General features: G+C 44.4%; 1 protein-coding gene across 6 annotated transcripts in view; it reads left to right on the forward strand.

Annotated features, from left to right (window-relative positions):
• The window catches only part of TDRD15 (tudor domain containing 15), a 122,009-nt gene that overhangs the window by 57,935 nt on the left and 40,607 nt on the right, over positions 1–23,467 (forward strand). For all 6 annotated transcript variants that reach the window (XR_013221984.1, XR_013221986.1, XR_013221985.1 and 3 more), the window contains exon 3: positions 5,122–5,234. The gene's annotated coding sequence lies outside the window, so the exon portion shown is untranslated. The remainder of the gene's footprint in view (positions 1–5,121; positions 5,235–23,467) is intronic.

Below are 23,467 nucleotides of genomic sequence, written 5' to 3' on the forward strand. Positions count from 1 at the left end.
CAAGTTAGTGTAGAGAGGTTGTTCTCTGCTCTCAAAATAATTAGATCAGATTTGAGGGCATCCATGAAGGAGGATATGACAGAGGCAATACTTTTTCTGAGGACAAATTTATAGATTTCTTATTAACTGCATAACAGTGTTTATTGCATATTTACTTACAAGAGTTTAGAAAAGTTTATAAAAGTTATTTGCTATATTCTAATTGTATTCTAATAAATATAGTTTTTGCTCTAAGTGGTCTGATTACTTATATGATGGTAAGAAACTGAATAAGCACGATGTTAATATTTTACAACAGTAAATTTATTGTTACGAATTGGCCATTCATGAAGGAGTCGGAGTCGGAACCTGATAAAATCCAGGAGTTGGAGTCGCAACTGTGGCTTACCGACTCCACAGCCCTGGGCAATTTACAGCCAAATAGTCTGTCGGCTATAGCGGCCTGTTCAGAAGTCAGCAACATTTAGGTGGTAAAAATACACATTTTCATTCCTGTCATGTCACTTTGCATTCATTCCTGAAAAACACCTGAAGGATTAATAAACTACCTGACTGCAGTTTTCAATATGTCAGGGGGTCCTTTTTTAAAATGGTGTCGTTTTTGGGGAGTTTCCAATATATAGGACCCCCCAAAGTCGCTTCAAACCTAAAAAGAAAAATAATTTTGTACATTTCCTTGGTAGAATTAAAAACTACGGCTACATTGTGAAAGCTCCTAAAATGCTAACAAAATTAAAATAACATTTTACAAATGGTGCTGATTTAAGGTAGACGTGAGGGAAATGTTATTTATTATTGTGTTGCTATGGGATAACTCTGGGTTAAAGGGATAATCATTCAACTTTTTGTCAAATTTCTGATATTTTTTTTTAATAATAAACACAAAACATATCGACCTAAATTTACCATTATCATAAAGTATAATGTGTCACGAAAAGCAATCCCCAAACCAATGGATATGTTGGAGTGTTCCAGAGTTATTACCACATACAGTGACACTGGTCAGAGTTCAAAAATTTGGCCCGGTCACTAAGGGGTTTTGCTATATAGGTCACTTCACTGTTTCGTACTTGTTCTTTACCTCCGTACATTAAGAAATTAATTTACCTCTTATATTTGGCTAGTTATACCTAGAAAAAAAAAAACTTGCTCCAGTTTGATGACAGGAATGGGACTGAATTCTCCTTGCTTTACCCCATGGCAGACAGACATTAGTGGCAGGTATAGGAATGCTGAGCGTCCACGGTTCAGTGGTTGTTCTTGGTTAATAAGTGATCGCTTTGTGAGCTTGTAATAAACATTTCCAGGTACTAACAGAAGTGGTTACAGAATGAAACAGACCCGTGGGGACAACATTTCAACACTGACCGTTTTGTCAGCCGCTGGCACTGTACCAGTTTCAGACTGGGGCGATGAACTGAGTGTTATCTTTTTTGTTTGGTTTTTTTTTTTCTGTGTCCATTGTGTGGTTGGTTTTGGGACTGACTAATCGTCGTGAGTATTTCTAGATCATTTTCTTTGTTTATAAACAGAACCTTGATGTTAAAGATTTACTTGGGAAGGATTATCCATTAATTTAGTTTATTCTCTACCGGCCAAAATAATGTCAGAAAAAGAGCATCTGTTAATGTGAACAGGGGAAAATCTGTCAAAAACAGGAAATGTAAACTCTGCCTGCTGTTTCTTATTCCAGGGTTATGTTCACATGTCTGTCTGCTGTTGTGTTTTTTTTTTTTTTTTTTTTAAATGGCGCTCTGACTCATTAATCCGTATACACATCTGTTTTAAATACGGGCCTTTGCGTCTCAGAATCGACCAATGGATTCTATGGGGATCCGTATAAAAGGAGTAAAACGCATAACACTTTGGCCGCCCCGCTGCTCGCAGTCCGTTTCTCTTTCCGCAGTCGCATCTCCAAGACTTCCAACCATGTCGAGATCAGGTCATGATCTTATGAGCTCTGACCTTAGTTATGGACACAACCGGAAGTCCTGGTCTATATTGAAGAAGATGCAGCTCGATGGTGGAAAAAATTGGACCTTGTGTCGAGCAGCGGGGCAGTCAGCAGTGAGGTGAGTATTAGGTTTTTTTTTTCCAACTTATATCCGGGTTATGAACAAAGCTACAGAAGTCATCTAGTTAATAACCGGGGTCTGCCTGTATCGGACAGATCTGTGATCTTCTGCAACATTCAGCTAAAATAGAAAACTGATTCATCTGGTTGGCAAACGCATGTGAACAAATGTTGCTTCATGTGGTGGTTTTCCTTCATTGTGGGCAAATAAGTGCAAAGTACAAGTCGACAAACACTGTGTTATTTTATTTCTTTTGTTTTTAGCAAATTGAGGGAATTGTAGAAAAATGAATGTGAAAAATGTCCAAAAAAGGTGACTAGCTCCAGATGAGGTTTTGAGATGGTAGGCTTTTGTTCACATCAGGGCAGTTCTCTGTGGATTTTGGTGATACAAACGTATAATTTTATGCCACAGTTGGGGGTGTATCCGAAAGTAAGGCTGAATAAAATGACAGATGCTTATACATAGAATAGAGGATTTATGTAAATTATTTTTTGTACTTGCATCAGTTTGTGCTCTGACGATATACTCGCGCGTTACTCGTCATCCTCTGCTACAGGACTGTATCTGCTCAGCTACTTCTGGTATTGATGGGATACAGTGTTATCATGACTAGAGCACGTGACCGCTGCAGCCAGTCTCTGAACTCATGGTGTCTACATAGACATCACCTCTGAACCCTGTGATTGGTGACATAACTACAACACGTGACCGCTGCAGACCAGGACTGGCGGCAGTGGCAGGCAATGCTGGGCCTTGGGGCAAGTAGGACTCCTTTTCTTAATTTTACTTGTAAGTTTGTATAGTTATATTTTTACACTTGGAAAACTGTCTTAAAGGAGTTATCCTCCATCATTCTAGAGCCACACACTTGCTCAACAGGAGTGAGCGGGGGCTTTGTTACTCTGCACACCTGCTGAAATGTTTTTTTTGTTTTTTTTTGTGGACGTACTTTGAAAGCATTGTCTGTGCAGCGCCCCAGAGTCCTGGTCGTTGCAGTATTGTCGCTCTTCCACCAGGGGGAGTGATGGTATGTCTGATGGCACTAAAGGAGATCACCTGACCAGGTATCAGTCACACACTACACTTCACACTCCAGTCCACCAGGGGGAGCAAAGGTTCTTTTTACTAGGCCACTCCTCACACACGGGTAAAACTGGTGGGTTGGATAAGATGTCGGGCAGAACGCTACTGGGTGAGACCCAGGAAAGACCTGTCAGGCAGACAGGGAGAGAAGGAGGAACATCTGAGCTGCAGACAGAGGTCCCTGTCAGGGGTGGGATCCTGGCAGAGACTGAGCGAGAGATAGAACGTTACGGAGCTGCGCCTGCACCTCATTGCGGCAGTATCCTAAGAGAGGACAAGAAGCGGAGTATATTGTGGAGAAGTGAGAAACGAGATCACAGCACAAGGAGATAACACCGGGAGGAGTTCTGCCTTAAGATCGGCAACATCCTTCTAAGGCGCGTAGCCGGCGGCCGTAACGCCGAGGGAGTAATAGGCTCTACGCATTACTTCAAACTACAGCAGGACAGTTAATTCCAAGTTGGCTGCCCAACCTTTAACCTAATGAAGACAACGGAGGCAATTGTGGGAGAGGGGCGTCTCTAGGGTCCCTATAAAATAGCTCCAGGCCTACCCCGTCATACGGGTCATCCTATCCATATCATCTGGGGGACGGAGAGAGAGAATATCAGAAACATACACGACAGTTGTGAGGACTATCCCGTGGTGCTCAGCAAGGAAGTACTACAACACACAGGCGCAAGTAGGAAGGCTACTGATTTCCACCTGCAAAGGGAACTCTGGATGTGCCTTCGGACCGGCCGGATTCAGCCAGCCCTGTTAGCAGTGCTCTGGATTGTGGACGCTGAAGTCTACAGTAAAAGGTAAAGAGACTGCAACCCTGTGTCCTCGTTATTTACTGCGACCTACACCATCATCATCTACCTTACTGGGAAGCCCTGGGGACACACTTGACCTGTGGGAAGGTATTCCATCTAGCTGCCATAATATCACCCCAGCGGACCCCTAAGCAGCGTCGGTCACCCTGACCGAACACCACAGGTGGCGTCACGAACACTTGACAAACTCATCACCCCTTTTAATTGGACGCCCCTTAGCAGGGCCACAGACCGGGTCGGGCCACCGTGACATCCCCAGAACCGAGACAGAAGGGACCCAGTACCGAGTACCCCACTGCCCTGCGCCTGGGGGTGATCCATCTGCACCTAGTCTTTGTTAGCTGGCCCACCACAATTATCGAAATGCCATATCCGCTTTGGGATTGCAGCATTTGGTCCTGTTTGTTTAGTGGTACGGCATTTGGTCTGTCGTGGGCTTTTACTTAGGAAATTTATTTTCAGAGAATCACAATCTTTTTACTACATGGCCAGATGAGTTATAAAGTCTTGGGTTTGCAAAAAACATGGGGGTGCCTAATGTGGAGAGCACTTCTTTATACCTTTATGGTACATTCTGTGCCTTTGCCTGAAATGACTGAGAAATGTCCCTCAGGACCGTCTTTTAAGATGCCGACGGAACTGTTAACATTTCCAAGACAAAAGTGCTTGAGCAAAACTAGCACGTCTTCTTCACCAGTGTCTTTTTCAGAAAGTTTTGCCTTTGCTCTATACTTTCAAGTGTATAGTTTCCGAATAAAGCCGCTCTAAGAATGCACGTTGTTTTAACCACAATGCCCACTTTTCTGCTTGTCAATAATTGGATTTCTTTTTTTTATCTTGCTGACCTTTATGGTTCCTGAAAGTTTGCCTATATATTCACGCAAGCAATAAATCTTACATGTTATTGTGCAGAATTTAACATTTAATGTGAATAGGAATCCTAATAGGAGCACAGGTAAGAACAAAAAATTATCTGAATTAATGTAATAGCAATTTCTGATAACCTATTGTAGATCAGGGCAAGCGATAGAAGTATAGCAATCAGATGAGATCTTCACATGAACTTCAGTAAAGAAATCATTTTAATTTCCACTAAAATTTAAAGAATCATTCGTAATAAAGTTGCACCGCTTTTATTCCAGGTGATCAATGAAACCTGCTGAAGCTAATTATCAACACAACACCTTACCAAGTTGATTACCTCTGCTGAGGCTTGTTGTCCGCCACTGGTGGTGCTCAGAGTTAAAGAGAAGTGGTAAGTGCTATGCTAAGAATTTCTTTTTGTGCACTCCCAGTGAATGTTCTAAATGAGACCAAATTCACACGCTATTTTTTGTTGTTCATTTGCAAAAAGACTGATTTTCACCATTCAGCTGGATCCCTTTTTGGTAGTGATGATCGAATAGTGAAATACTCAGATTCGGGAAAATTGGCACAAATAATTTCTAATATTCGCGTATTCGTACAGAAAAACAAATCCAATGCAAGTCAGTGGGAAAGCCGAATATTTTTCTGCTGGACCCCACAAACAGGTCTGAGGGCATGGGAAAGAGCTAAAACTAATTGGTAAAAGCATGGGAGAAGATGCCTGCATTCCTTTCTGACTCGCATATTACAACTGGGAATAATGTCAGATTATTGAGCCGGTTTTACGGATTTTTAAAAACACCTACCAAACCAAGCAAATTTTTTATTTTTTTTTTTAAAGGCAAAAGTGCTAATAAATTGTCTGTCTGCGGTCTCTAACATCATGTCCTCCCTTTACCTGAAACTAAATCTCTCCAAAACGAAACTTCTTGTGTTTCTCCCTTTTACTAACCTCACCCTACCCAACATCGAAATTACCCTGGAGGGTTCAACCATAACTCCCAAGCAGCATGCCCGCTGTTTTGGGGTCATATTCGACTCCGAACTTTCCTTTACTCCCTATATCCGATCACTCACTCGCTTTTGTCACCTGCATCTTAAAAACATCTCCAGAATCTGACCTTTTCTCACCGTTGAAACTGCTAAGACTCTTACTGTCGCTCTTATTCATTCTCGGTCTCCCTCTTACCAAACTTTCTCCTCTCCAATCCATCTTGAATGCTGCAGCCAAAGTCCTATTTCTGTCCAGCCGCTTCACCGATGCATCCATCTTGTGCCAGTCATTACACTGGCTACCCATTCGCTACAGGGTCCAGTATAAACTCATCTCTCTCACCCACAAAGCCCTCCACAGTTCTGCACCGCCTTATATCTTCTCTCTCATCTCTGTCTATCGCCCTACACGTGCCCTCTGTTCTACAAACGACCTAAGACTAACATCCCCTGTTATCCGAACCTCACACCTCCGTCTCCAAGACTTCTCCCGTGCTGCGCCAGCTCTCTGGAATGCACTTCCCCAGACGATCAGACTGATACCTAGCCCCAACCTATTCAAGCGCGCTTTGAAAACCCATCTCTTCAAACAAACCTACCACATCAACTACTCAGTAAACTAACTTTGCCCTGTTCCCTCCTTCCAAATATTATTCTGAATCTGCACCCTACTATTCATCTGTCTCCACACCCTCCATGCAAACGATTAACTGCACGTGATACTTGACTATTGCGCTTAAACACATGGGCTGATGACCCGATCATGCAGCTTTGTATGAAAATCCCTATGTATTATAATTGCCAGACCTGAAATAACAAGCACTTTTCACCTATTGTGTCCCCCCATTTCCTTGTAGATTGTAAGCTTGCGAGCAGGGACCTCACTCCTAATGTCACTGTTTAAATTGTCTTAACTCGTACCGCATTTATTGTTTGTACATGTCCCCGCTTAATTGTAAAGTGCTGCGGAATATGTTGGCGCTATATAAATAATTTTTATCTCTATAATAATAATTTTTATTATTATTAATAAACATAATTTCCTTCATAACTACACGTATATAACGCAAAATAATAAATATATATCTACCTCCTCTTTACTATATGTTCACACGGAGCGTTTTGGCTTTCGTTTTTACTTAAACATTTGTGGGGGCTCTCAGTCCTACATTTGGGAGGACCCTCCCTCATGCCAAATAGTTAGCAAGATAGTAGATTACATATTCCCCATCCCTTTACAATGCCAGCTAAAACATGCCCATTTGAATTTTGGGCTTTGCCCGCCGCCACCACTATATCCACCGCCATGTGATTATGTGGCCCTTGCTTAAAATCTGTAGAGGGCCAGCAGGTGCTTTGAAACCTTTGTTTTGAAAGCTCCACAGTTCATTTTTGCCACTGGGGTTCTGCCCTGAGACATACTGTTCCATCCGAGGGCAGAAAGGGGTTAATAAATAGCGTAGCTTTATCTAGCAGTTGTTCGACTGGCGCAAAACCTGCAGAGATGCGCAAACGTGACTATCTCTTAATTTTTGTGAGTCTGCTGTTGCCATGGTAATAAAGCTGATATATTATAAAAAAATTGCCAAATATTGCTAGATACTGAATTTGTACATAACACCTCTGTGAGGGCACGTTTCAAAAAGAAAGCCAGGATTTTTTTTTCATAAACATAAAGCATTCAATGTGAGAAAGATGTTAAGGGAAGTGGGGGTGCCGTGTTACAGATCAGCAGGTGACATGATCTGGTTCTAGCTTCCCGTCAAAATGTGGTCAGCCCTGTACACTACTGACGAAGCCAGAGAATTGCCAGGATGTTGTGGGCCGGATGGTAGACAAAGGCTCCAGTGTGTTGACAAGCAGCACCACGAAGTCTTCCACACAGTCCAGTCTCCGTATCCAAGAGGCTGGGCCTCTGAATCCTCAACTTAGTCCTCCTTCCTCCCACCATCAAGAGTCCCAGGAGACATGACACCCCCCCCCCCCCCCCCCCAACGCTGGCCACTCTGAGGAACTGTTTATGTTCCCTTGTAATTTGTCAGGCCTCTCAACTTGCACCATTAAAGAAGGTCATGAGGTGAAAGTCACGCTGGGGAAAGCCAATTCATGTCTGGAGAGGTGGAGATTAATCATCACGCACAGTTGCCATCAGGTCAGCCTAAGATCTCAACTCAGATGGAGGATCAGATTGAGGAATCAGAAGCCGACGTGGTCGATAGATGAGGCCATTGATCCAACCTAGCATGGTGACACGCCTAGTAAAGTACCGCAAGGCTTTCACTGCACTAGCTTTGCTGCAGCAGCGCTTTAATTTGCCTCGTCACCGACTGCTTTGGGACCTGCCGACACGCTACAGTTTGACTTTTAATAATAATAATTTTATTTCTGTAGCGTCAACATATTCCGCAGCACTTTACATTTTAGAGGGAACTTGTACAGACAATAAGAGACATTATTGTTATTCTGTAATTACACAAATAGATACCAAGAAGAATGCTTTCATTGTTCTGATCAGTTATAATGTAAGAAAACGGGTTCATGTAATGCTGCATGAACCGGTTACCAACCAGTATGTGTAAAAGTACTTACACAGGGCTATTCAATGTATAAAGCGTGTGAGAACAAGATACAAGGATCTTGGTTATAAAGAAAATTTTGAAAGTGCTACCCAGGGATTGTTAGATAAATGTGTTGAGGCAGTTGCCGGTTCATATGTTGGCAAGGCTTAGTGAGCAGCAGAGAGCAGTGCCTGAATTCCAGCTTCTCGATGTCCGTCAGAGTAACGCTCAGCCTCCACACAACTGCCGACTGGGTGTGGATCGATGATGTTTCTGAGATTCTTGAAAACTTTTGAGTATTGCACCAAGATGGTGAGCGCTGATGACTCTATTGTCAGCATAGCCATCCCGCTACTATGTCTGAAAACATTTGCTGCAGAATCTCAGAGGAAGCTTTGAATGCCGAGCAGGTGGCTATGGAGCAAGATTTTACAGTGTCTGGTCACACAGCCCAGCCTCACACAATATTCTCAAGTTACATTGGGTGATGACGAAGAACAGGATGAGGCGGAACAGGAGTTTGTGGTCAGTGCTACAGAGGGGTCTCCCAATCCCAGCTTCATGCCTGTACAGCATGGATGTCCTGAAGATTAGGAGGAGGCTATGCGTTGATAGGAGGAGAGGATGGTTAATGTGTTTCCTGGTGAGCACACTTGAGCGTTTTGACTCTTTTGTAGTCTGCCACATATGGCAGAGTTCATGTCCAGATGCCTTTCCAAAGACTCTTGCGTGAAACACATTTTGTCCAACATGAAATACTGTGTCAGTGCACCTTTCTTGACCCACGGTACAAGGAGAAATTTGCTTCTCTCATGTCGGAGGCAGACGTTCCATTTTCAGTGCAAGTATGCCAGTGGGCCGTTGTGGAAGACTTGCTAAAAAGATTACCCTCAGACAACCCTGCTGGCAAAGGTACCGGCTCTTTTCACCCACAAGGATTACAGGGGAGGGCCACGCACACCAGGTGCAACTCGGGCGAGGGGAAATGTCCACCAACTGACACATTTTCATGAGACCGTCACATCAGCAAGGGCTACCTGTGGGTGTTTCTATGAAAGGAGGGAGAAGTTGACCAAGATGGTAAAGGTGACCATACCAACATCCTTCCTTATTCTTCAGTACCCTTTAACTATTGCTTGTCCAAGCTCCATGTGTGGCCTGACCTCTCCTCTGCACCTTGGAAATGCTACCATGCCCTGCTGCAAGTGTGTTGTCTGAGCGGGTTTTTAGTTCGGCTGGTGCAATCAAAACAGATTGGCGCGCACACACCTGTCAATGGAAAATGCAGACAGGCTGACTCTTCTAATATTGAACATGGGTTGGAGTACCGGCGACTTTGTAAGCCCTACGGATGACAGCAACATAATGTAAAAGCAGCCCAAATGTTTTGTTTAGGAAGTTATCTTAACATCCATCCCTTGCCATCCAAACCCATTGTGTTAATGAAATCACCTTCGCCTTCTCCTGCTTCTGTAACAAGTTCTTAGGCTAATGTTTTGTACTTTGTGAAAACTTGGCACAGTGGTGAAACTTGTACTCCCTATCGATTCTCTTGCTGACACACTCGAAATGCGGAGTAATGAAGATTATTGCCCCTGCTAAATTGTCACGTTAGATTATATGTACCCGGATTGTGCCAATTGCACAACTACTAAATAAAAATACGCTATTTTTTTAAACCAGTAGAAAATTATGATTTTATTTCAGTCGTCTTGCTGACACACTCCAAATGTGGAGTAATGAAGATTTGCCCCTGCTAAATTGTCACGTACGATTATCTCTACCCAGGTTACACAACTGCTAAACAAATGTAGGTATTTTAAGTGGAAAATACAGAGCTGCAGCATGTACTTGCAGTGATAACAACCAGCCGCCTGCCTTTCACACTCCCTCCTGTTAAATCTATCCCTACTTAAATCCCCACCTAACAAACAAGTAATCTCGTGACAATCTTCAGTTGTTAAAGGAGCTTTTTGGAATAAATAGCGCTCACTATAACCTCCTATCACTCTCTTTACGCTACATTCACTGTCCCTACGCTGAAACTACACTCTCCCTATGCTGTTTCCGGCTGCAAAGTGCGCAAGATGTCGCCAGCAGCCTTTAACCCCTTAACCGCCGGATCTATTTTTGTTTTTCGCTCCCCGTCCTCCCAGAGCCATAACTTTTCTATTTTTCCATTGATATTGCCGTGTGAGGGCTTATTTTTTGCAGGACAAGTTGTACTTTTGAATGGCACCATTGGTTTTACCATGTCGTGTACTAGAAAATGGGAAACAAATTCCAAGTGCGGTGAAATTACTACAAAAAAATGCAATCCCATACTTGTTTTTCGTTTTACTTTTTTTCTGGGTTCACTAAATGCTAAAACTGACATGCTATTATGATTCTCTAGGTAATTACGAGTTAATAGACAGCAAACATGTCTAGGTTCTTTTTTTTATTTAAGTGGTGAAAAAAAAATTCCAAAGTTTGCTAAAAAAACAAAAAAAAAATGCTCCATTTTCCAATACCCATAGCTTCTCCATTTTTCGGGAGCTCCAGTTGGGTGAGGGCTTATTTTTTGCGATCGGAGCCGACGTTTTTATTGGTACCACTTTGGTGCAGATACAATCTTTTGATCGCCTGTTATTGCATTTTAATGCAATGTCACTGCGACCAAAAAACGTAATTCTGGTGTTTTGACTATCGTTACACCGTTTAGCAATCAGGTTAATCTTTTTTTTATTGATAGATCGGGAGGTTCTGAATTCGACGATACCAAATTTGTGTAGGTTTGATTTTTTATTTTATTATTATTATTTTATTTTGAATGGTGCGAAAGGGGGGTGATTTGAACTTTATTTTTTTCATATTTTTAAAAACATTTTTGTTTTACTTTTGGCATGCTTCAATAGTCTCCATGGGAGGCTAGAAGCTGCCACAACTTGATCGGCTCTGCTGCATCGAGGCGATGCTCTATGATCGCTCACAGTAATCTGGTATCAACAACCATAGAGGTCTCAAAGAGATCTCTGGTTGTCATGCCGACACACCGATGACCCCCGATCATGTGATGGGGTCATCGGTGCGTGCATTTCCGGTCGGATGGCCGGAAGCGCTTGTTAAATGCCACTGTCAGAGTTTGACAGCGGCATTTATCTAGTTAATAGGCGCGGATGGATCGCGATTCCACCAGCGCCTATTGCAGCTGTTCAAAACCGCTGACATGTCCCGGCTTTGAGGTGGGCTCACCGCCAGAGCCCACATCAAAGTGTTGAGGGAGGATCTAAAGTGACCCTTCACGGTTGACCTTAGTGATTTTCAAATTAATTAACAGGGTGTTGCCGGCAACTGAGAATGACCAGATGGAGACGTAGCTCTGTTTGGGAGAATCAAAGGAGATTCCTAGCCCCCGTTTATTGTGTTGTACTTTTATCATGTTAGCAAATTCTACTTCAACCAATAGTATAAAAACACACTTTCAGCACTTAACCTATAAAAATGCAGGAAAAATGTAACCTATGAGAATACAGAAAAAACGGAAACTACATATATGGTCGTGTGTTTTTGGCATAAAACAACATATTAACAGGTGCCTCAAAGTCTTATCTAGCGATACACCCCGAAGTCCCTTCCCTGGCTCGAGTTAGAACACTCAAGGTCTTTACACAAATTATAAACCATAGCCTAATTAAGTAACAAAATGTTATATTTGTGAGAAACAGGACAGAGTTACAAGCAAAAAAATGAAGCCTTTAGTTTTGATCTTAGTTTAACCCTTCACAATCCCCCCTAGATAAATGTTGTTAATTAATGTCCAGCATCAGAGGTACTATCCCAAGCTCTAAGCTCGAGGGGTACTGGTCTTCACATGACTGGTGCCATGTTACCAGCCATGGCTGTTGCGGCGTACCCATCCCCCTTGTATGCTAGAATTTAGGAATAACAATTGTTGATGACAATGGTGGGGATCTTTTGAAAGTAGCCATGCGCTTGGCTTCAACATCTTCATCAGGTAACTTTGTGAAATCGGTGTAGAGAAGAGCAGGGGTGACAACGCTTTTGGTATCATCATTAGCTGTCCTAGTGCAGTATTTCCTAATACATACAGGAATACACCAAAAAAAAAAGTTTTAGTATTACATACATAACAAGGATAAAGGCAGCGATGTGTAACAAACTTTGCAAGATTCCAGCTATCCAGCCCCCAAATCCCTTAAACCAATTGGCTGGACTAAGAAAGGAGAAGGTGTCTGCCCACCAACTGTCCTTATTACGGTCATTGTCTTTATCATATTGATCTCTAAGTCTTTGAATGTCCTCTAACTTTAAAGGGAACCTGTCACCCCGTTTTTTGAAGGTGAGCTAAAAATACCGTTAAATAGGGGCAGAGCTGGGCGTTACATTAGTGTCTTTGTGTGCCTTTATAACCTACCTAAGCTGCCGAAATACCTTTGTAAAGTCGCCGTTTTCTGCTGTCACTCACGCTGGTCTGGTCATATGGGAGTGGTGACAGCACTGTTTCTCCCCCAGAAACCTGCTCATCATTACGTTGGTGGCGTAGTGGTGTGCGCATGTCCAAAGCGAAGATCCACTGCCCAGGAGATTCAAAACAGCGCGGTCTTCGCTATTCGCCGTTTACCGGTGGGCGCGACCATCTTTCCTGTGGCCGCGCGTGCGCAGGTGGAGCGCTCTGCTGCCCGGGGCTTCAGGAAAATGGCCGCGGGATTCCGCGCGTGCGCAGATGAAGACCGCGCTGTTTTGAATCTCCTGGGCAGTGGATCTTCGCTTTGGACATGCGCACACCACTAAGCCACCAACGTAATGATGAGCAGGTTTCTGGGGGAGAAACAGCGCTGTCACCACGCCCATAGGACCAGACCAGCGTGAGTGATAGCAGAAAACGGCGACTTTACAAAGGTATTTCGGCAGCTTAGGTAGGTTATAAAGGCACACAAAGACACTAATGTAACGCCCAGCTCTGCCCCTATTTAACGGTATTTTTAGCTCATCTTCAAAAAACGGGGTGACAAGTTCCCTTTAACTTTAACTTCATAGTACTATTGGGATCGATATAATGACAGCATGCGGGTCCAATAACCTGACACATACCACCCTGTGCTGCTGTTAAGTAATCCAGTACTACAGTATGTTGATTAGTGACTATGATAAGTTGGTTTTGGACAGCAACAGTAGTATTAAGTATATCCAATATATCCCAAATTTGATCATCTAGATAGTCCGTGGCCCTAACCAATTTATCCCACATGTGTGTAATCATAGGGTAAATGAAAATAGAACTGACAATTTTATTGGCTATACCCATCTGTACTACATGTGGTCTTCCCGAAGGGTGGGGTGTGTTATCTGCAGCTCTTTTGTACAATGTATGTTTGGGTATAGTCTGTGTATCCAACTGTTTACTTGAGAGGACAAAGGTGGCCGGGGTCAATCGACCTAGAGTACAAGTGCCCTTTACCCCTACTGGCAACCATTTATAAGCATGGTCTCCACACACCCAGAACATATCAACAGGTAAATCCCATAAGGCTGAATGTTGCAGTACCAATCTATGCACTAAGTCTATGAAGGCTGAGACATTCTGGAGCATGCACCAAGGTGGAGACTGTCCTAGAGGACTACAATAACCTACATTAGGATTCCCACAAGTGGGGGTTCCTGGCACATATCCAGAGGACTCATTGCAAGGTATATTGCCAGGAATGCTAGCGCAGATATCTTTAGAACCTTGTAAAAACAGACTAGAAAATTTCCATGACGTATTATGTATCATTCTTTCTAACATTATTGGTTTGAAAGCATCAGGAGAGTATGAGGTCACATCAAAACTAATTTGTAAACCATACGTTGGAACTTGCCCTAGATTGGTTAGGCTAGTCTTATTCTTAGGTACCCAAGTCGCTCCTTTATAGGCTAGATATTGAAGGTGTGTATCGCTTCCTGAAAGGTTACCTTGCCACCAGGGGTACCCCACCCATCCCACAATAGGTATACCGACAGTAGAATTCCATAATTTAGCATTATCTGTGGCATTGTTAGCGAATGTGTCAGAACAGTGAGTCTAGGCAAACAACTCCTCAAGTGGGACGGGAATAGCCAAAAAAGGGATACTTGTGGCCGACACTGGTGAATGTGTGCAAATCCAGCAATCTGCCAGAGACTGGGAATTATCCAACAAATCTCTCAGTAATCTTTCATGATGTTGTACAAACTTATTATTCAAGGAAGTTGGGGAATTTAGGCTGTCCCATGCGGTTACCAATAATAATATGGAAAATGCGAAAAACCAAAACATTATGTTCTCTTATTTGCTACTAGTCTGTTTGACCAGCTTGCAGTGCGATACGTGGATCCACGTCGGCCTTCTTTCCAGTTTCACTGACGTAGGGGTGATGAGGAGGACTTGGTAGGGACCGTCATACAAGGGTTCTAGTCCGTGTTTTCTGACATGCCTTTTCACGACCACAAAATCACCAGGCTTCAAGTTGTGACAAGTGTCCGTTTCTGCTGAATCTGGAAGGGAAGAAGAAACTAGAGCATGGGTGTTAGCAAGATTTCTACTAAGCTGAATAACATATTGAACAGTACGGTCAGTTTCCTCTGACAACTGCTAAGGCTGGAAAATTGCAACTGGGGGCCTAGCACCAAACAATATCTCATATGGGGACAGGCCATGTTTTGCAATAGGGGTAGTGCGAATGTGGTACAGTACAATGGGTAGGGGCTCTGGCCATGGAGCCGTAGTCTCCTGCATCATTTTGGTCAATTGTCCCTTCAGTGTGCCTTTCAACCTCTCAACCTTTCCACTGGATTGTGGATGGTACGGAGTATGGAGAGGTACCGTGGATCCAAGCATTGTCAGAACCTCCTGATACACATGAGAAGAAATGGCCGGACCTTGGTCACTTTCGACGACTTCTGGAACACCGTATCTGCATATAACTTCCATCACCAGTTTCTTCGCTGTGGTCTTTGCAGTCATGTTGGTAACAGGGAATGCTTCTGGCCAACTGGAGAACATGTCGACAACCACCAGACAATATTCATACCTTCCAGACTTAGGCAACGTGATGTGGTCCACCTGGAGCCTTTAGAAAGGATAGTCGGGCTTAGCAAGGTGTTTCGGGGGTACACGTTGAAGTTGACCGTGATTGCAGGTCTGACAGATGTTACATGCACGGTTGAGTGCTGTCAGGACTGTAGAAATACCTGGAGCCCAGTAGAATTTTTGTACCAGGGCAAGGGCCTGGTTTTTTCCTCGATGTGTGGGCCCATGTGCCCACGTGGCAATAGCGGGGTACATCCGCTTAGGGAGACACACAAGTTGGTCCTTTTTCCAGAGACCATTGTCCATACATGCTCCATCAGCCTTCCACTGCTTCACTTCCTTTGGAGACATTCTGCATCGTCAGTAAGCGGTCTCGGGTCCGGCAGAACACCTCAGTCTGGCGTAGATCATCAGGTTCTTGTAGAGTCAGTGTTTCTTGTAACTGTTTACGCTGAGAGCGTGTGGTCACCATAGCTGGTATGGTCAGGTCAACAGGCAGAAGAGCAGCGGCTTTTGCTTGCATATCCGCAAAAGCGTTACCAACAGTCTGTGGACTGTTCCTAGGACCGTGTGCCTTGACCTTGATAATGGCCACCTGGGTAGGTAATTTGATTGAGTCCATGAGGGTTTTAACAGCTTCAGCATTCTTCACTGGAGTTCCGGCAGTAGTAATAAACCCTCGATTGGCCCATAGAGCCCCAAAATCGTGAGCAATACCAAATGCATACTGTGAGTCTGTGTATATATTAGCCCGCCTGTCTTTGGCCAGAACACATGCAGTAGACAGAGCCTGAAGTTCTTCTTCTTGTGCTGACTGTGAGGGAGGGAGTGCAGCTGCATGTACTACAGTGTCTTCCGTAGTAACAGCGTATCCGGTGTGGAATCTGCCAAACTCATCAGCATATCTTGAACCATCCGTGTATAACACCAGATCAGGATCTGGAAGTGGATTTTCACTGACATTTAGTGGAGTAGCTGTTTCTTCAGTCAGAAGTTGGGAACAGTCATGTTGGAGGTAATCCTCATCACTGCCATCCTTCTTGGAGACCGGCAGTAAAGTAGCAGGGTTGATTGTAGTACAGCGATGCAATTTGACGTAGTCAGGCAAAAGGAGTGAACACTGCAGCCGTAAGTGTCGTTGTACAGTCAAATGTCTTGGCTGTTGGAGTGTCAGTATTGCTGTGATATCATGCGGGGCAAAAATGTGCGTCTCATGTCCAAGAATTATGTCTGCAGTCTTGTCAAGCAACGAGTGAGTGGCGTGAACTGCCCTCATGCAACTTGGTGATGCTCAGGCCACTGGGTCGAGGCGGGCCGAATAATAGCCCACTGGTCGTTGCCTATTGCCATGCGACTGTGTGAGTACCCCTGCTGCGTGTCCTTCATTCTCAGACACATACAAATGGAACGGTCGAGTATAGTCCGGGATGCCCAAGGCAGGGGCGGAGGCAATAAGTCGCTTTAATTCAGAGAAGGCACGATAAAGGCTTTCCATACAACCTGGTGATCTTTCCTTATAGTTCATTATACCGTCTTTTAAGGCATTGTAGAGAGGTTGCATTATGCGGGATGCATCCGGTATCCACTGACGACAATAAGTACATAGTCAAAGAAAACGCTGGAGTTCAGTCTCATCTTTTGGGAAAGGAAGGGAGCTGACGGCTATTTTTCTTTCTTCTGTGAGGTGTCTGGCACCCTGAAGGAGACAGTGACCCAAAAATATCACTTGACCAAGGCAAAACTGAAGTTTCGAGGCCGAAACCCGACAGTTCAGATCTGCCAGATACTTGAGGAGGCTAACAGTGGCAGCAATGGCTTCCTGCTCTGTTCGTGTACACAACAAAAGATCATCCACATACTGAAGCAGCGTGACATAGGGGTGTTCTAACTGCCAGTGTAAAAGATACTCGCTCATATTTCTTGCAAACTGATTGGGACTGTTTTTGGGCCCCTTGTGGCATAACTGTCCATGTCAATTGTCGTCCCTGATAAGTGAATGCAAACAGAAACTGGCAATCTGGGTGTAATGGAATGCTGAAGAAGGCATTGGCAAGGTCGATGACTGTGAACCAAGCAGCATCCTGAGGTATCTGGGACAAGAGAGTATGTGGATTAGGCACCACCGGAGGTTCTAGAACAGTAACTGCATTAACTGCCCGTAGATCTTGTACCAGCCGGTACACAGGGGGTTGGCCGGGTGAGGTCTTTTTCTTAACGGGAAACAAGGACGTGTTACATGGGGAAACACAGGGTACCAGGGCACCATTATCGAGTAAAGTTTGTATTTGCCCCTTGAGGCCCTGCTCCTGATCATGTTTCAAAGGGTACTGATGGACTTTGGGAAAAGGGGCACCAGGTTTGAGAAACACTTTTACTGGTTCTACAGGCATTTTCCCTATATCATCTGGCCCTTTTGACCAAAGTTTAGGTGGTATCTCTGAGAGATAGGGGGCGAGTCGCTGGTCCTCAGGCATGATTGGGGGTGGATCTGGACCTATCAGGGCCATCATAACCGTGGGAAGGGCGTGTAGGATACAGATCTCCTCACTATCTTTATCTGCATAGGGGTTATATAATGTGAGGACCATCTGACCATCATCTTGGAATTGTATTCTGGAGCGGAACTGCGATAATAAATCTGCCCCCAGTAAATTTACCGGACATGTGGGAGAGATTACGAACTGAGCAGTAACTTCAGGGAAAGGCCCCACAGGAATGGGTTTTGTAAGAGTATGTTTATTGGGTCTGCCATCTACTCCAATTAAAACAAGCTCTTGGTCTGAGAATTGAATAGTGATATCTGTAGGTACATCTGATGACTTGATTATAGAGTTGGCCGCCCCAGTGTCTACCATGAACTTAAGGGTGTCCCCGACAGGAAGCGTGACAGATGAGCATGCCCCAGGTTTGGTGGAGGACATTGTGATGGCAGACCCTGGTTGGCCACCCCTTCAGTATGGGCGATTATCAGGATTTTCAGATTGTCCGTAACTAGAGTATCCCCCAGGGTTTCCAGTATTCAGGTTGCGACTGGAACTTGAGGGTAGCATCTGTCAGCAGGGGTGTGACAATCTCTCTGAAAGTGACCGGGTCGGCCACAGCGCCAACACTGCAAGCGAGAACTATTGCGGCGGGGCTGGGGAGCGATACCTCCAGACATAGGGTTAAAAGGGATATTTGAGTAGGGGACTGAATTCGTATAAGGTGGGAGGGCTGGAACTGGAGTTTGCTGCTGGGCAGGCCACTGATAAGGAACCAGCTGCCTGCTTGTACCTGGGGTGGGGCTGGAATTGGAGCAGAAATTGCTGCAGCTACAGTTTTAACCTTTGATTTCCCTGTTGATGCAGAACGTGCTAAATTCTTCTGAAAACTTTTAATTACTTTTAATGCATCGTCCGGAGTGGAATTCTCGATGTCAGGTCTAACTGACATTATTGCCTCTTTCAATTCAGATTTAAGGCCGGACATCAAAGCTGCGACAAAAAGGTGTGAATGGGCTTTATTATACAGTGAAAACCCCAAATCTTTAAACACTACCATAAGACGCCCATAGAACTTCTCGGCAGTCTCCCCCTTGTCCTGTGTGACATCTGTGAGGGAGGTAGCTTGGTCCGCTAGTCTATCTTGTGCCCAAACCTTTAAAGCATTACAGAAATCAACACCACTCTCATATGTTCCCCCGTCCAGGTTCACATTATACATTATGCCACCCTCAATAATTGGAAAATACCCCTCTCCAGCCTTCACCTGGAGTAAGTGTAACAGATCTCTTCGGGGAGTGGAATAAATCTCTCGATTTGCTGCTATTTGTCTATAGAAGGCCATGGGGGAGGTTTCTGGATCGGGTAACTGGTTACAAAGGGTGTCTATCTGGGATGGAGAAAAGGGGGTATACTTTGGCCTGTCAGGAGTAGTTTCCACATCATCCTCTCCAAACTCTGATATTACTGACTCGGAGGCAGGAGGAGGTGGCGGTAGTACGGGTACAAGAGGCATCTGCTGCGGAAGCGGGGCAGGAGGCTCTGTTACAGTTAGAGATTGTATTGCCTGATGGGCCGTTAGGCGGCTGTCAAGGACAAATCGGACCTCCTCCAATTTTATGGGGTTTTCCTGTATACACCGCTCTATTGCTGATACTATGACCATGGCGGCATCCTTCCTGGAATATTGAAAGATACCTGCAGAGATTAATGGTATGGTCATTGTACGTTGAGGCATCGTACTGGGGGGGACAGAGGAGGCATACAAGATTGCATTCTGGATAGCCTCAGTAAGTAAATGTTGGGATATTGGTAGGATCATATCGTGGTCCCACTGCATGTATCACATATTGGCACGGCAGCTGTCCTGCTCTGGTTGCTGCGACTTGTCCTGTTTCTACCTGGCCATAAGTTTGTATATATGAATTAGATTCTTCCTGTATCATGGGTCCGCCTTTCTGTGAAATTGTTGCGGCCAGTCCTCCAGCATGGTGGAGTTGATTATTTGCGGCATTTACTATGGCCCCAACGTGCTGCTTCGTAAGATCCCCTGTCCCTATCCTAAAGAGCATATCATGACGGTGGGGTCCAGGAATAACATTAGAATACATTTCCTGGAAATCTTCTGTCTCCTCTGTGAATCCTGTCTCTGACCGGGTGACTAAAGTAGGAGGGGGTGGATACTCATAACCACTAGCAATACTAGGCATAGCAGGGACTGGTGCTGGCGGTGGCTGATAATAAGTGCCGTCAGTGTTTAGCAAGGGAAAGGTGGGGGCTACAACTCCGGGTCTTCTTGCTTCACAATTGTAACAGACCTGTCTCCACTGAGAATTAGTAACTCTGCATACATCACAAATCCACCCGGCAGGATCATAGGGTGGGGGCACACTGAGTTTTGGCAACCCAGGATATATTGGAGCTTTGGGGTTAAGGGGCACAGAGCTTACAGTCGGGAGAAGAGGCTTGATTTCCTGGGGAGGGACCTTATCATCTAGCAGGGAGACCCCCTGTTCCAGATCATCGTTTTTAATTGTTTGTCTTTCTGACACATTATTCTCAATCGCTTTCTCAATACCTTCCTGCACCACAAAACATCCAGACTTTATCATAGGAGTAGTCAGCTTTCCTTTTTCAACGTAGCAATAACAGAGACAATCAAAACTCACTTCCTCTTCTACCTCCACATACCCTTCGTCACATAATTCATGTGCCAGACCACGGAAATTCCACAGCATCTTTAAACAAACCCTTATCAATCAACCTTCCCTTGTTCTTTCTGATACCTTCGTCCCATAACGTAGGCTGTAGCCTCCCGCCCTTAGGAAAACCCATAATCGAGAATATTTTTCCTGCATTCCTGACAGATTTCTTTCCCTGTCTTTGAATCATAAGACTAACGGTATCAGATTCATCACACAAATTCAAAGTCTTCTTTTTGTTCCACGGAAACATGATTCACCTTTTGAGCTAAATATCCTTACTTTACTTGTGCACAATACCGACGGCCTTACGGTTTTGTTCCACTGGGTCTCTCTGTCCCCCGCTGGGACAACCCAAAAACGCAGTACTCAGTGAAAGGAGGAGGGCGTCTTAGACTTCCCTCCGGACACCTCTGGATATATATACTGTATACTTCTATATATTCCTGAGTTACGTATCCTACCCAATCTTCGATCACCTCACCGCGCCTGATTCTAACAATGATCAGGAATTCAGGATATTTTGACTAAAAAGAGAATTACAATCACTGGTCAATCCGGGGTGTCCGTCCCTTATGAGGTACGGTTCGAGCACTGGGCCCCCAACGGAACCACACCTCTATATGATTCCACCCAAGAATCACCCCACCATAGGGGACAACCTCAGATCCTCTTTGCAGCAACAAACACAGGAAAACCACACCAAACGGTCAGTCTGAACAGTATAACTGCCAACTTACCATGGTTGTCGTGGGGGATGATCAGTCCCAATTTTCCAGTGCCTGTGTCCGGTCCAAGGGTCCTTTGTCTTGTTGTCCTCCGGGGAAGAGGAGTCCCTAATTGGGAGCCCCACGTATGGGCGCCAAGCTGTTGAGGGAGGATCTAAAGTGACCCTTCACGGTTGACCTTAGTGATTTTCAAATTAATTAACAGGGTGTTGCCGGCAACTGAGAATGACCAGACGGAGACGTAGCTCTGTTTGGGAGAATCAAAGGAGATTCCTAGTCCCCGTTTATTGTGTTGTACTTTTATCATGTTAGCAAATTCTACTTCAACCAATAGTATAAAAACACACTTTCAGCACTTAACCTATAAAAATGCAGGAAAAACTTAACCTATGAGAATACAGAAAAAATGGAAACTACATACACTCACTGGCCACTTTATTAGGTACACCTGTCCAACTTCTTGTTAACACTTAATTTCTAATCAGCCAATCACATGGCGGCAACTCAGTGCATTTAGGCATGTAGACATGGTCAAGACAATCTCCTGCAGTTCAAACCGAGCATCAGTATGGGGAAGAAAGGTGATTTGAGTGCCTTTGAACGTGGCATGGTTGTTGGTGCCAGAAGGGCTGGTCTGAGTATTTCAGAAACTGCTGATCTACTGGGATTTTCACGCACAACCATCTCTAGGGTTTACAGAGAATGGTCCGAAAAAGAAAAAAAATCCAGTGAGCGGCAGTTCTGTGGGCGGAAATGCCTTGTTGATGCCAGAGGTCAGAGGAGAATGGGCAGACTGGTTCGAGCTGATAGAAAGGCAACAGTGACTCAAATCGCCACCCGTTACAACCAAGGTAGGCCTAAGAGCATCTCTGAACGCACAGTGCGTCGAACTTTGAGGCAGATGGGCTACAGCAGCAGAAGACCACACCGGGTACCACTCCTTTCAGCTAAGAACAGGAAACTGAGGCTACAATTTGCACAAGCTCATCGAAATTGGACAGTAGAAGATTGGAAAAACGTTGCTTGGTCTGATGAGTCTCGATTTCTGCTGCGACATTCGGATGGTAGGGTCAGAATTTGGCGTAAACAACATGAAATCTTTGGGATGTGGTGGAACGGGACAAATCTGCGGCAACTGTGTGATGCCATCATGTCAATATGGACCAAAATCTCTGAGGAATGCTTCCAGCACCTTGTTGAATCTATGCCACGAAGAATTGAGGCAGTTCTGAAGGCAAAAGGGGTCCAACCCGTTACTAGCATGGTGTACCTAATAAAGTGGCCAGTGAGTGTATATGGTCGTGTGTTTTTGGCATAAAACAACATATTAACAGGTGCCTCAAAGTCTTATCTAGCGATACACCCCCCAGTCCCTTCCCTGGTCGAGTTAGAACACTCAAGGTCTTTACACCCATTATAAACCATAGCCTAATTAAGTAACAAAATGTTATCTTTGTGAGAAACAGGACAGAGTTACAAGCAAAAAAATGAAGCCTTTAGTTTTGATCTTAGTTTAACCCTTCACAAAAGCAGGGGATACTGCCATCGGCGTAATAGTATGTCCGATGGCAGTAACGGGTTAAATAGTCCCTATGGCACTGAAACGCCAACGAATCACAGTAATTCCATACTAAAGATGGCGCCAGCATTACTGTGATTGGCAAGCTAGCCCAGCATGTTCATTGGCTGCAAATAAAGCGCCAAACATGCTGGGCGGGTGAGGCGAATACCTTATTACTCGCCGAGTAGCGAATAGCCTGATTACCGTAATATTTGTGCGAGTAATGAATAGTGCTGAATGTATTCTCTCATCACTAGTTTTTGGTCTGTTTTATTTTATGATCAGTGTTTCATCTGTTCCCAGCAACATGTGAAAAACCTAAAGCACATGGATGCAACACTGACGGATGTTTCTGAGTTGTCTTTGCCTTTCTGTGTACCTATTCACGTGAATGGGCAACTTTAATTTGCAAATCGGAACACACTTGGACATGTCTCCTTTTTATTTTTGCTGGCCATCTGTACACAAGACTTGAATGCGCATGTGAATATCGGATGTATGAATTGGGCCTAAACCCTTGTGTAAGAAGTATCCTGACTATGGTGTTG

Source organism: Ranitomeya variabilis, chromosome 2 (genome assembly GCF_051348905.1).
Source record: "Ranitomeya variabilis isolate aRanVar5 chromosome 2, aRanVar5.hap1, whole genome shotgun sequence".
NCBI lineage: Eukaryota > Metazoa > Chordata > Amphibia > Anura > Dendrobatidae > Ranitomeya > Ranitomeya variabilis.